The following is a 12954-nucleotide window of genomic DNA, read 5'->3' as shown; positions in this document are numbered from 1 at the left end:
TTCTTTAGGTAGATATACTCCTAAGTATTTTATTCTTTTTGTTGCCATGGTGAATGGTATTGTTTCCTTAATTTCTCTTTCTGTTTTCTCATTGTTAATGTATAGGAATGCAAGGGATTTATGTGTGTTAATTTTATATCCTGTAACTTTACTATATTCATTGATTAGCTTTAGTAATTTTCTGGTAGAGTCTTTAGGGTTTTCTATGTAGAGGATCATGTCATCTGTGAACAGCAAGTGTTTCACTTCTTCTTTTCCTATCTGGATTCCTTTTATTTCTTTTTCTGCTCTGATTGCTGTGGCCAAAACTTCCAAAACTATGTTGAATAATAGTGGTGAGAGTGGGCACCCTTGTCTTGTTCCTGATTTCAGGGGAAATAATTTCTATTTTTCACCTTTGAGGGTAATGATTGCTGTGGATTTGTCATATATAGATTTTATTATGTTGAGGTATGTTCTTTCTATTCATGCTTTCTGGAGAGTTTTAATCATAAATGGATGTTGAATTCTGTCAAAGGCTTTTTCTGCAAATATTGAGATAATCATATGGTTTTTATATTTCAATTTTTTAATGTGGTGTATTACATTGATTGATTTGCAGATGTTAAAGAATCCTTGCATTCCTGGGATAAAGCCCACTTGGTCATGATATATGATTTTTCATATATGTTATTGGATTCTGTTTGCTAGAATTTTGTTAAGGATTTTTGCATCTATGTTCATCAGTGATATTGGCCTGCAGTTTTCTTTCTTTCTTTTTTTTTTTTTTTTTTGGCATCTTTGTCTGGTTTTGGAATTAGGGTGATGGTGGCCTCATAGAATGAGTTTGGAAGTTTACCTTCTTCTGCAATTTTCTGGAAGAGTTTGAGTAAGATAGGTGTTAGCTCTTCTCTAAATTTTTGGTAGAATTCAGCTGTGAAGCCATCTGGTCCTGGGCTTTTGTTTGCTGGAAGATTTTTGATGACAGTTTCGATTTCCTTGCTTGTGATAGGTCTGTTAAGATCTTCTCTTTCTTTCTGGTTCAGTTTTAGAAAGTTATACTTTCCTAAGAATTTGTCCATTTCTTCCAAGTTGTCCAATTTACTGGCATAGAGCTGCTGGTAGTAGTTTCTTATGATCCTTTGTATTTCAGGTTTGTCTGTTGTGATCTCTCCATTTTCATTTCTAATTTTGTTAATTTGGTTCTTCTCCCTTTATTTCTTAATGAGTATTGCTAATGGTTTGTCAATTTTGTATATTTTTTCAAAAAACCAGCTTTTAGCTTTGTTGATTTTTTCTACGGTCTCTTTAGTTTCTTTTGCATTTATTTCTGCCCTAATTTTTAAGATTTCTTTCCTTCTGCTAACTCTGGGGTTCTTCATTTCTTCCTTCTCTAGTTGCTTTAGGTGTAGAGTTAGGTTATTTATTTGACTTTTCTCTTGTTTCTTGAGGTAAGCCTGTGATGCTATGAATCTTCCCCTTAGCATTGCTTTTACAGTGTCCCTTAGGTATTGGGTTGTTGTGTTTTCATTTTCATTCATTTCTATGCATATTTTGATTTCTTTTTTGATTTCTTCTATGATTTGTTGGTTATTCAGAAGCGTTTTATTTAGCCTCTATATGTTTGAACTTTTAATAATTTTTTTCCTGTAATTGAGATCTAATCTTATTGCACTGTGGTCAGAAAAGATGACTGGAATGATTTCAATTTTTTTGAATTTAGCAAGGCTATATTTATGGCCAAGGATGTGATCTATTCTGGAGAAGGTTCTGTGTGCACTTGAGAAAAAGGTGAAGTTGATTGTTTTGGGGTGAAATATCCTATAGATATCAATTAGGTCTAGCTGGTCCATTGTGTCATTTAAGGTTTGTGTTTCCTTGTTAATTTTCTGTTTAGTTGATCTATCCATAGTTGTGAGTGGGGTATTAAAGTCTCCCACTATTATTGTGTTACTATTAATTTACTCTTTCATACTCATAGCATTTGCCTTACATATTGTGGTGCTCCTATGTTGGGTTCATATATATTTATAATTGTTATATCTTCTTCTTGGATTGATCCTGTGATCATTATGTAGTGTCCTTCTTTGTCTCTTTTCACAGCCTTTATTTGAAAGTCTATTTTATCTGATATGAGTATTGCGACTCCTGCTTTCTTTTGGTCTCCGTTTGTGTGAAATATTTTTTTCCAGCCCTTGACTTTTGGTCTGTGTGTGTCCCTTGTTTTGAGGTGGGTCTTTTGTAGACAGCGTATATAGGGGTCTTGTTTTTGTGTCCATTCAGCCAGTCTTTGTCTTTTGGTTGGGGTATTCAACCCATTTATATTTAAGGTAATTATTGATAGGTATGGTCCCGTTGCCATTTACTTTGTTGTTTTGGGTTTGCGTTTATACAACCTTTCTGTGTTTCCTGTCTAGAGAAGATCCTTTAGCATTTGTTGAAGAGCTGGTTTGGTGGTGGTGAATTCTCTCAGCTTTTGCTTGTCTGTAAAACTTTTGAATTCTCCTTCATATCTGAATGAGATCCTTGCTGGGTACAGCAATCTGGGTTGTAGGTTATTCTCTTATATTACTTTAAGTATGTCCTGCCATTCCCTTGTGGCCTGAAGGGTTTCTATGGATAGATCAGCTGTTATCCTTGTGGGAATCCCTTTGTGTGTTATTTGTTGTTTCTCCCTTGCTGCTTTTAATATTTGTTCTTTGTGTTTGATCTTTGTTAATTTGATTAATATGTGTCTTGGGGTGTTTCACCTTGGGTTTGCCCTGTTTGGGATGCTCTGGGTTTCTTGGACTTGGGTGGCTATTTCCTTCACCATTTTAGGGAAGTTTTCAGCTATTATCTCCTCGAGTATTTTCTCATCATCTTTCTTTTTGTCCTCTTCTCCTGGGACTCCTATGATTCGAATGTTGGGGCGTTTCACATTGTCCCAGAGGTCCCTGAGGTTGTCCTCATTTCTTTTGATTCTTTTTTCTTTTTTCCTCTCTGCTTCATTTATTTCCACCATTTTATCTTCTACCTCACTTATCCTATCTTCTGTCTCCATTATTCTACTGTTGGTTCCCTCCAGAGTGTTTTTGATCTCATTTATTGCATTATTCATTTTTAATTGACTCTTTTTATTTCTTCTAGGTCTTTATTAAACATTTCTTGCATTTTCTCAATCCTTGTCTCCAGGCTATTTATCTATAACTCCATTTTGTTTTCAAGATTTTGGATCGTTTTTATTATCATTATTCTAAATTCTTTTTCAGGTAGATTCCCTATCTCCTCCTGTTTTGTTTGACTTGGTGGGCATTTTTCATGTTCCTTTACCTGTTGGGTATTTCTCTGCCTTTTCATCTGTTTAGATTGCTTTGCCTGGAGTGGGCTTTCTGTATTCTGGAGGTCTGTGGTTCCTTTTTATTGTGGAGGTTTCACCCAGTGGGTGGAGTTGGACAATTGGCTTGTCAAGGTTTCCTGGTTAGGGAGGCTTGCGTCAGTGTTGTGGTGTGTGGAACTGGATTTCTTCTCTCTGGAGTGCAATGGAGTGTCCAGTAGTGAGTTTTGAGATGGGTCTATGTGTTAGTTGTGACTTTGGGCAACCTGTATGTTGACACTCAGGGCTAGGTTCTTGCATTGCTGGAGAATTTGCGTGGTATGTCTTGCTCTGGAACTTATTGGCTCTTGGGTGGTGGTTGATTTCAGTGTAGGTATGGAGGTTTTTGGATGATCTCTTATTACTTAATGTTCCATGTAGTCAGGAGTTTTCTGGTGTTCTCAGGTTTTGGGCTTAAGTCTCCTGCCTCTGGATTTCGGTTTTATTCTTCCAGTAGTCTCAAGACTTCTCCAACTACACAGCACTGATAATAAAACTTCTAGGTTAATGGTGAAAAGATTCTCCACCGTGAGGGACACACAGAGAGTTTCACAGAGTTCCATGAAGAAGAGGAGAGGGAGGAGGGAGATAGAGATGAGCAGAAGGAGAAAAAAGGGGACTCAAGAGGAGAGAGACAGATCTATGCAGTTGTCTGTTCCCAAAGTGTTTTCTGTAGCCCAGACACCCACAAAGATTCACAGAATTGAATTGGGAAGAGAAGGGGAAGGGAGGAAATAGAGGTGTTCTGAGGTAGAAAACAGAAAGTCAAAAGTGGGAGAGTAATCAACACCCTCCTGAATAAAAATGGGTACTAAATATTGGATTCTTAAATGTCCAAAATTGATATCAAATACTGAAAAAGAAAGATAAAAATCTAGAATAGAGGTTAGACTCTTAAAAATACAATATTAAAAACAAAAACACAAAAATTTTAGAAATATATATGAAGTTTGGTTTAAAAATATGGCTTCTCCTTTTTTTTTTTTTTTTTTTTTGCAAGGTTATAGTGAAAGGAAAATGAAAATCAAGGAGTAATAGAAGACTTTAAAAGAAAATAAGAGAAAAAAATTAAACAGGAAAAAAATTTTTTTTCCTAATTAAAAAAATAGTAAAAATATATGAAAATGAAAATGAAAGTTAAGGAGTAATGGGGGAGTAATAGGGAATTTTAAAAGAAAATAAAAGAGAAAAAATAAAGAAAGAAAAGAAAAAAAAATTTTTAATTAAAAAGTGAAAATATATCTAGGAATTTCTCTGGAGCTGTTGTGGTCCGTGTGGGTTCGTTTCAGTTTCAGATAGCTACTTGTTCCAGCTTACACTTCTCAATATCTCTAGGCCCCTTCCGGTGTAGTTGGTGTTATCTACAGGAATTTTAATCTGTTGCACCGGTCCCTTCTGAAGCGGTTCCCTTTGTTTATTTGGCTTCTGTTTGCAGGTCTCTTCAGTGTCTAATTTCCGCCCTGACACAGGCGGGCGGAGGTGGTCTCTTGTTTAGGTTTGCTGGTTCAGTCGTGCTGCGGGGAGGGAGGGGTGCTGCAGACAGATATCGCTGTGTGTGGGGAGCACTCACAGTGTTCTGGCCACACTGGGTTTGCCCTCGCTCAGCGGTGTGTGCTCTCCCAGTCTACACTGCTCAGGCTCCCAGCTGCTCTATATGGAGCGGGCACTGCATTGTGTGAGGTTCCAGTTTTCGGGTACTACACAAAAGCGCAGATTCAGTTGGGCCTGTGTTTTGTGCCTTCCCCACCCGAGCAGCTCAGGCCGCTAGGAGCTTGAGGGGTGCACTCTCCCCGGGAGCAGTGAGCCTTCTCCCCTCCATGGTCCCAGCCTCAGTTTCCGTGCGCGCGTGCGCCTTGTGTCTATTCTTGGGAGCTGGCCTCTAGCCGCTACCCTCCCAGCGGATGTCGGCCATCCAGAATTTCAGGAAGTCTTTGGTTAGAAACTGGAGGCCTGTTTGCAGTGTGGTAGGGGATGCCGTCTCTGGGGCTGAGTTTGCCCCTTTCCCCTCCCCCCCACCTCCTGCCTCCAGTGGGGATGGGCCCGTCCCTAGCCGGCTAGCTCTTCTCTGGAATTGCTCAGCCACTTTGTTCTGCGAACGGCCGGCAGTGTGTTTGGGCCGGTTAATTTTCTCTCCCTCTCTTGCTATCCCACAGTTTAAGCTGCTATCTCATGTTAGCTCCCTCCGATTGCCCTCAGGGCATTCGGGCCTGGTCCTTACCCTAAGCAATGCCACCTGCTCCTCTCCGTTCTGCCCCCACTTGCTGGTGGCAGATGCGGGCATCTGGGGTACTTTTCTGCTGAGAGTTGCTTTTAGGCATGTAATCTGTGAGTTTTATTTATTTTTCCTCCCAGTTAGGTTGCCCTCCCAGATTCAAAAACTTCCCCCAGACCCACCCATGAGAGGGCTTCCTGATGCTTGGAAACTTCCTCTATTATGACTCCCTTCCCGGGATGGGTCTCCATCTCTAGCTCTTTTGTCTCTCTTTTTATCTTTTATATTTTGTCCTACCTCCTTTCGAAGACTATGGGCTGCTTTTCCGGGAGCCTGATGTCTTCTGCTAGTGGTCAGAAGTTGTTTTGTGAAGTTTGCTCAGCGTTCAAATGTTCTTTTGATGAATTTGTAGGGGAGAAAGAGGTTTCCCTGTCCTATTCCTCGGCCATCTTCTCTAATTTCATTCTTTTACATGTAACTCTCAAGTTGTCCCGGAACCACTTATGAAGATACTGTCTTTTCTCCATTGTATATTTTTGCCTCCTTCATCATAGATTAGGAGACCCTAGGTGCATGGGTTTATCTGCCACTTATATATAAAGAGTTTTTCTTGCAATATATTTAACACTAGGATATGTTATCCTTGAACATGAAAGTTTTTTAAATATTTTAATGTACCATGCTACAGTTACAGCTACATCTACATAAAATAGCTAATGATGATGTTTCAGTTCAGTCAGTTCAGTCATTCAGTCATGTCCAACTCTTTGCAACCCCATGGACTGCAGCACCCCAGGCTTCTCTGTCCATCACCAACTCCCAGAGCCTACTCAAACTCATGTACATCATGTCGGTGATGCCATCCAACCATCTCACCCTCTATCATCCCCTTCTCCTCCCACCTTCAATCTTTCCCAGCATCAGGATCTTTTCAAATGAATCACCTCTTCGCATCAGGTGGCCAAAGTATTACAGTTTCAGCTTCAGCATCAGTCCTTCCAATGAATATTTAGGACTGACTTTTTTTTTTTTAGGATGGACTGGTTGGATCTCTTTGCTGTCCAAAAGACTCAAGAGTCTTCTCCAACACCACAGTTCAAAAGCGTCAATTCTTTGGTTCTCAGCTTCCTATATAGTCCAACTCTCACATCCATACATGACTACTGGAAAAGCCATAGCTTTGCCTAGATGGAACTTTGTTGGCAAAGTAATGTCTCTGCTTTTTAATATGTTGTCTAGGTTGGTCACAGCTTTCCTTCCAAGGAGCAAACATTTATTACTTTCATGGCCACAGTCACCATCTGCAGTGATTTTGGAGCCCCAAAAATAAAGTCTCTCACTCTTTTCATTGTTTCCCCATCTATTTGACATGAGGTGATGGGACTGGATGCCATGATCTTAGTTTTCTGAATGTTGAGTTTTAAGCAAATTTTTTCACTCTCCTTTTCCACTTTCATCAAGAGGCTCTTTAGCTCTTCTCTTTCTGCCATTAGGGTGGTATCATCTGTGTATCTGAGGTTATTGATATTTCTCCCAGAAATCTTGTTTCCAGCTTGTGCTTCATCCAGCCAGGCATTTCGCATGATGTACTCTACATACAAGTTAAATGAGCAGGGTGACAATATACAGCCTTGACATACTCCTTTCCTGATTTAAAACCAGTCTGTTTTTCCACATTCAGTTCTAACTGTTGCTTCTTGACCTGCACACAGATTTGTCAGGAGGCAGGTCAGGTGGTCTGGTATTCCCATCTCTTTTTTTGTTTGAGATGTTTAAGATCATTCAAATATCAAGATGGAGTAATTATAGTTCAGGTACCCAAAGTGGAAATGAGTAGTCATTGTTGAATATGGACATGTTTCTGTATCACTGAGAATTGGAATGTTCTGAACTGTATCAAATTCAAGGATACAACTGGTCATTTTTAAAACAATATACGCTAGCAGCAGCTAGCTGAAATCTTGAAGTTTCAAAGATACCAATGTCCGCCCCTCCCAATGTCACAAGTAAGAAAGAGATCATTTCAAATCTCAACCATATTTTTTCTTAACAAAAGCACCTTCTTGTCAATTCCAATATTAATTCTTTTGTATTGTTTTGGCTGTGCCACATAGCATGCAGAATCTTAAATCCTCAATCAGGGATGGAACCCTACTACATGCCCCTGTACTGGAAGCATGGAGACCTAATTATTGGACTGAGAGGGAATTCCCAGCAAGTGTAACTTTTTCTTTTTTTTACTTTGATGGTAATTCTTGACAAACAATTTATGTAACCTTGTGTTTTTATCTTTATAAGCTTCCCTTGTTTTGCAGTCAAGCAGAATACAATTCAAGTGCTTCTTGGAGCTTTGTCTCCTGGGTTGCAGTTGTAATAAAACTCAGTTAAAACCTCTTTATTTCAATCAGGTCTCTGTTCTTGTAATTCTTGGTTGAACACTAACATAATTGAAGCATCCTGAATGACCAAACACAAATTAAGTAATTAACTAATTAAATTTATATGTCTTTTACCATGAAATATTTCTTCTCCCTCCCCAACCAAAAAAAAACAAAACAAAAACAAACAAACAAAAAAAAACCCACTCAAAAACAGAGACTATCATTTTGTATTTTTCAAATGGGGAAAGGGAGCTTTTGAGAAAGCAGGAGAACTTCACAGGGTCCTACAGATGATAATTAAAACTAAGATTGAAACTGAGATCTTCTGATGTCCATTTATTGCACTTACTTATTATTACAGTAGAAAAAATTTAGCAAAACCAAACTAAAATGCTGCCAACACAAATAATCAATAAGCAGTCTATAATAAGGAATAGAAGAGAGTTTTATCTGAGCCAAACTGAGAACTGTAGCCCAGGAGACAGTCTCTTAATAGCCTTGAGAAACTTCTCCAGAGAAGCATGGTTTTCATCAGTTTTATGTCTCCTCAGAGCAGAGGTCATAGATCAAATATGACAAAGTTTCAAAAGAGACAGATTAGCATGTACACAATGAGGTAGTGTGACCTTTACATCTGAGAAGGAAACCTTATCTTCAATGGACTACTATTATGAGTACCATAGCAAGGGAGGTATTTTATCCCTATTTTCGAAGTGGACATTCTTACTTCTGGATAATTTATCTTTTAATGCTTAAAGTAGACGTACACATATGATACCTGGAGGAGGAAATGGCAACCCACTCCAGAATTCTTGCCTGGAAATCCCATGGAAAGAGGAGCCTGGCAGGCTATCTTCACAGGATTGCCAAAAGTTGGACATGACTGAGCAACTGAGCATGCACACACAATGTATGACAACTTAAGGCCATAAGACAGGCTGTTCTAGCTATCATAAATTTCAGGTTAAATCATGTGTAAGATGAATGACTTCCTTGCATCTTAATAAATGAAAATTTCTTCAAACATCTCCCATCATGTTACTCTGAATGTACATCTGACTGGCTATTCATAAAATAATAGGCTTCCTATTAAATAGATGTCCTTTGACTCCAAGGATTAAAGCGTCACTGATTCTCAAGAGAGAATATAAAAGATAGGGATTCTCCCCTCTCCAGCACTGCCGAGGTGAGATTTGCTTAGGGAACTGAGGGAAGAGCCAATCTCAAGATTTTAGTGGGGAAGGCTTGAGAACCTATGGCTCAAGCCTCCTAGTTGCCTCCAGAAGCAACTGCTTCTGTTCTGTTTTGGAGTTTGTCTTTGTAAGAAATAATAAAATAAAGTACGCACAGTGCTAACCAAAATTTTAGAAAACCGAGACCTGATTGAAATAAAAAGATGTTTACTGGAGGTTTGTTAGTACTGTAGCCAGGGAGATACAGAATTGTGTCTTGAATTGTGCTTTCCTGAGCTACAAAATGGGGGAAACTTTTCAGATATGCTTTGTATCCTTAACAATACTTTGCTTTCTCCATTATTTGGATTTTAGCCATTTTATACTTGGGTAGTGGTGTCTATTTGTTAATTTTGTTTGCAAGTTCCAAATGATATATGATGTTCAGCATTTTTCAGATGCTTTATTGTTATCTGTGTATCTTCTTTCATGAGGTGTTTGTTCAGATTTTTTTCCCATTTTTAAATTTTTTGTTTTTTAATTGGAGGAAAATAGCTTTACAATGTTGTGATGGTTTCTGTCATACAGAAATGCAAATCAGCTGTAATTATAGGCTCCCTCATAAACCTTCCCCCCTCCCCCATCCCACCCTCTAGATCGTCAAAGAGCACCAGGCTGGGATCCCTGTGCTATACAGCAACTTCTAACCGGCCATCTATTTCACACATGGTAGTGTATGTATGTCTTTGCTACTTTCTCCATTCTTCCCACTCTCTCCTTCCCCCACTATGTCCAGAAGTCTGTTCTCGATATCTGCATCTCCATTCCATCCCTGCAAATAGGTTCATCAATACCATTTTTCTAGATTCTATATTTAGATGTTAATATATATTTGTTTATCTCTTTCTGACTTACTTCACTCTGTATAACAGGCTCTAGATTCATCCACCTCATAGAAGTGACTCAAATCCATTCTTTTTTTTTTTTTTATGGCTGAGTAATAATCCATTGTATATATGTACCACATCTTTACCCGTTCTTCTGTCGATGGACATCTAGGTTGCTTCCATGTCCTAGGTATTGTAAATAGTGCAGCTGTGAACATTGAGATACATGTGTGTTTTTCAATTATAGTTTTCTCAGGGTATATGCCCAGTACTGTGATTGCTGGGCCATATGGTAGTTTTAGGGGTTTCTCAGGTGGCACTAGTGGTAAAGAACCTCTCTGCCAATGGAGAAGACTTAAAAGATGTAGGTTCAATCCCTGGGTCGGGAAAATCCCCTGGAAGAGGGCATGGCAACCCACTTAAGTGTTCTTGCCTGGAGAATTCCCATGAACAGAGGAGTCTGGAAGGCTACAGTCCATAGTGTTTCAAAGAGTTGGACACGACTGAAGTGACTTAGCACATGCACACATGGTAGTTTTATTCCTAGATTTTTAAGGAATCTCCATACTGTTCTCCAAAGTGGTGTATCAATTTACATCCCCACAAACAGTGCAAGGGGGTTCCCTTTTCTGATTATTTACCTAGAGTTTTCAATATATGTTTACAGCTAATCCAAGTCTATTTTTTAAAAAATCCAATACTGTTTCATATGAAGTGTAAGTACCTTATAAAAGTGTATCTAAGGTGTCTCTCCCCTGACTAATATCACTGTTGTCATTTATCTCACTTATCCATAAGATATATTCACAAAATACATTATTGCTATATTTTCAAATAGACTATTCTGTTAGATCAACTAAGAACAACAAAAATGAAATTGTTATGTTACCTTCCACTCTTTTTTTCTGAGACAATATACTAAAGTAAACTCAAAATGGATTAAAGATATAAATGTAAGAATGCAACCATTAAATTCCTAAAAGAAAACATAGTCAGAACACTCTGACATAAATCATAGAAGTATTTTTTTGGATCTATCTTCTAAAGAAAGGAAACAACAGGATAAATAAACAAATAGGCCCTAACTACGCTTAAAAGCTATCACACAGAAAAGGAAATCATCAACAAAATGAAAAGACAACCTCTCAAATAAACGAAAATATGTGCAAATTACTTGTTCAAGTAGGCATTAAAGTGCAAAATATATAAACAGCTCATACAACTCAATATCAAGAAAATCCAAGCAAACATTTAAAAATGGGCAGAAGACCTGAATAGATATTTCTCCAAAGAAGATATATAGGAGACTAACTGGGACAAGAAAGATGCTCAATACTGGCAATTATAAGAGAAATGTAAATAAAAATCACAATGAGATACCACTTTACACCTACCAGAATGGCTATCATAAAAAAGGCCACAAGTAACAAACATTGGAAAGGATGTGAGAAAGGGAAGCCCTAATACACTGTTGGTGGGGTTGTAAACTGGTACAACCACTAATGAAAACAGTAGGCAAGTTTTTCAAAATATTAAAATAGGACTACCCTATGATCCAGTAATTTCAAGGTTGATTATATATCTAAAGGTCACAAATGCATTGTTTTGAAAACATACATGCATCCCAATGGTCATAGCAGCATCATTTACAGTAGCCAAGATACGGAAACAGCCTAAGTGAACATCAACAGATAAATGGATAAAGAAAAATGGTATACACATATGCTTTGAAATATCACTCAGCCATAAAAAAGAATGAAAATTTTCCATTTGCAACAACATTAGTGAACTTAGAGAGCATTATGCTTAGTGAGTAAAGTCTGAAAGAGAAAGGCAAGTATTTTATGTCAGCACACATGTGAAATCTGAAAAATAAGATGAATGTATGTAGCAAAACAGACTCACAGATGTAGAGAACAAACTAGTAGCACCAGTGGAGAGAAACAAATAGAGAGGGGCGTAACAGGGATGGGATTAAGGAACAAACTTTTATGTATAGAATAAATAAGCAACATGGATATATTATACAACATGGGAAAATGAAGTCATTATTTTGTAATAACTTTTAAAGAAAGTATAGTACATAAAATATTGAATTACTATGTTGTATATCTGAAACTAATATAATATTGTAAATCAACTATATTACAATAAAAGAAGAAAAAGAAAAACGCATGGTTTCCCTTTCCATCACTGAAGAGTTAAAATTTCATCAGTGTAAGTGACAAAGACGGGCTTCCCTGGTAGCTCAGACGGTAAAGCATCTGCCTGCAGTGCGGGAGACCCGGTTCGATCCCTGGGTCAGGAAGATCCCCTGGAGAAGGAAATGGCAACCCACTCCAGTACACTTGCCTGGAAAATTCCATGGATGGAAGAGCGCAAAGAGTCAGACACGACTGAGCGACTTCACTTCAACTGATAGAGATACAATTTGAAAATATCAGTGTAACTGATAAATAATTTATTGGTAAAGTTTGAGATACCATGTCTTTCCCCAGCTTTCAGTCACTTTGAGACATAGCTTCTTCTGTCACGTTTTAGTCTGTCATTGTTAGAAATGATGGACTGAAGGATGCACACCAGGGAAGTGAAATTATACAAAGAGCAACAGTTGAAGATTCAGTACAGGAGGGAAGGCTGGGACTTCATTAAATGCACCCACAGCCAGAAGCACCACAGTACACACAGCTAAACACAGAGGACATGTACTGGTCATGAAGATCTAAGTATCCCTGGAAAGACATAATTACTAGATCACTAGTGAAAAAGTCTGCACAAATGAAAATCTGTACAAATGTCAACATGGTGGTTTAGTCGCTAAATCGTGTCGGACTCTTGTGATCCCGTGGACTGTAGTCTGCCAGGCTCCTCTGCCCATGGGATTCTTCAGGCAAGAATACTGGAGTGGTTTGCCATTTCCCTCTCCAGGGGATCTACCTGACCCAGGAATCCAACCCAGGTCTCCTGC

General features: G+C 38.3%; 1 pseudogene; it reads right to left on the bottom strand.

Moving 5' to 3' along the window:
- The window catches only part of LOC133069888 (cytochrome P450 2C18-like), a 66515-nt pseudogene extending 61269 nt beyond the window's left edge, over window positions 1-5246 (bottom strand).
- Between the last annotated feature and the right edge of the window lie 7708 nt (window positions 5247-12954).

Source organism: Dama dama, chromosome 15 (genome assembly GCF_033118175.1).
Source record: "Dama dama isolate Ldn47 chromosome 15, ASM3311817v1, whole genome shotgun sequence".
Taxonomy (NCBI): domain Eukaryota; kingdom Metazoa; phylum Chordata; class Mammalia; order Artiodactyla; family Cervidae; genus Dama; species Dama dama.
Note: the sequence above shows the minus strand (reverse complement) of the source record. Positions and strands in the feature narration are given on the sequence as shown.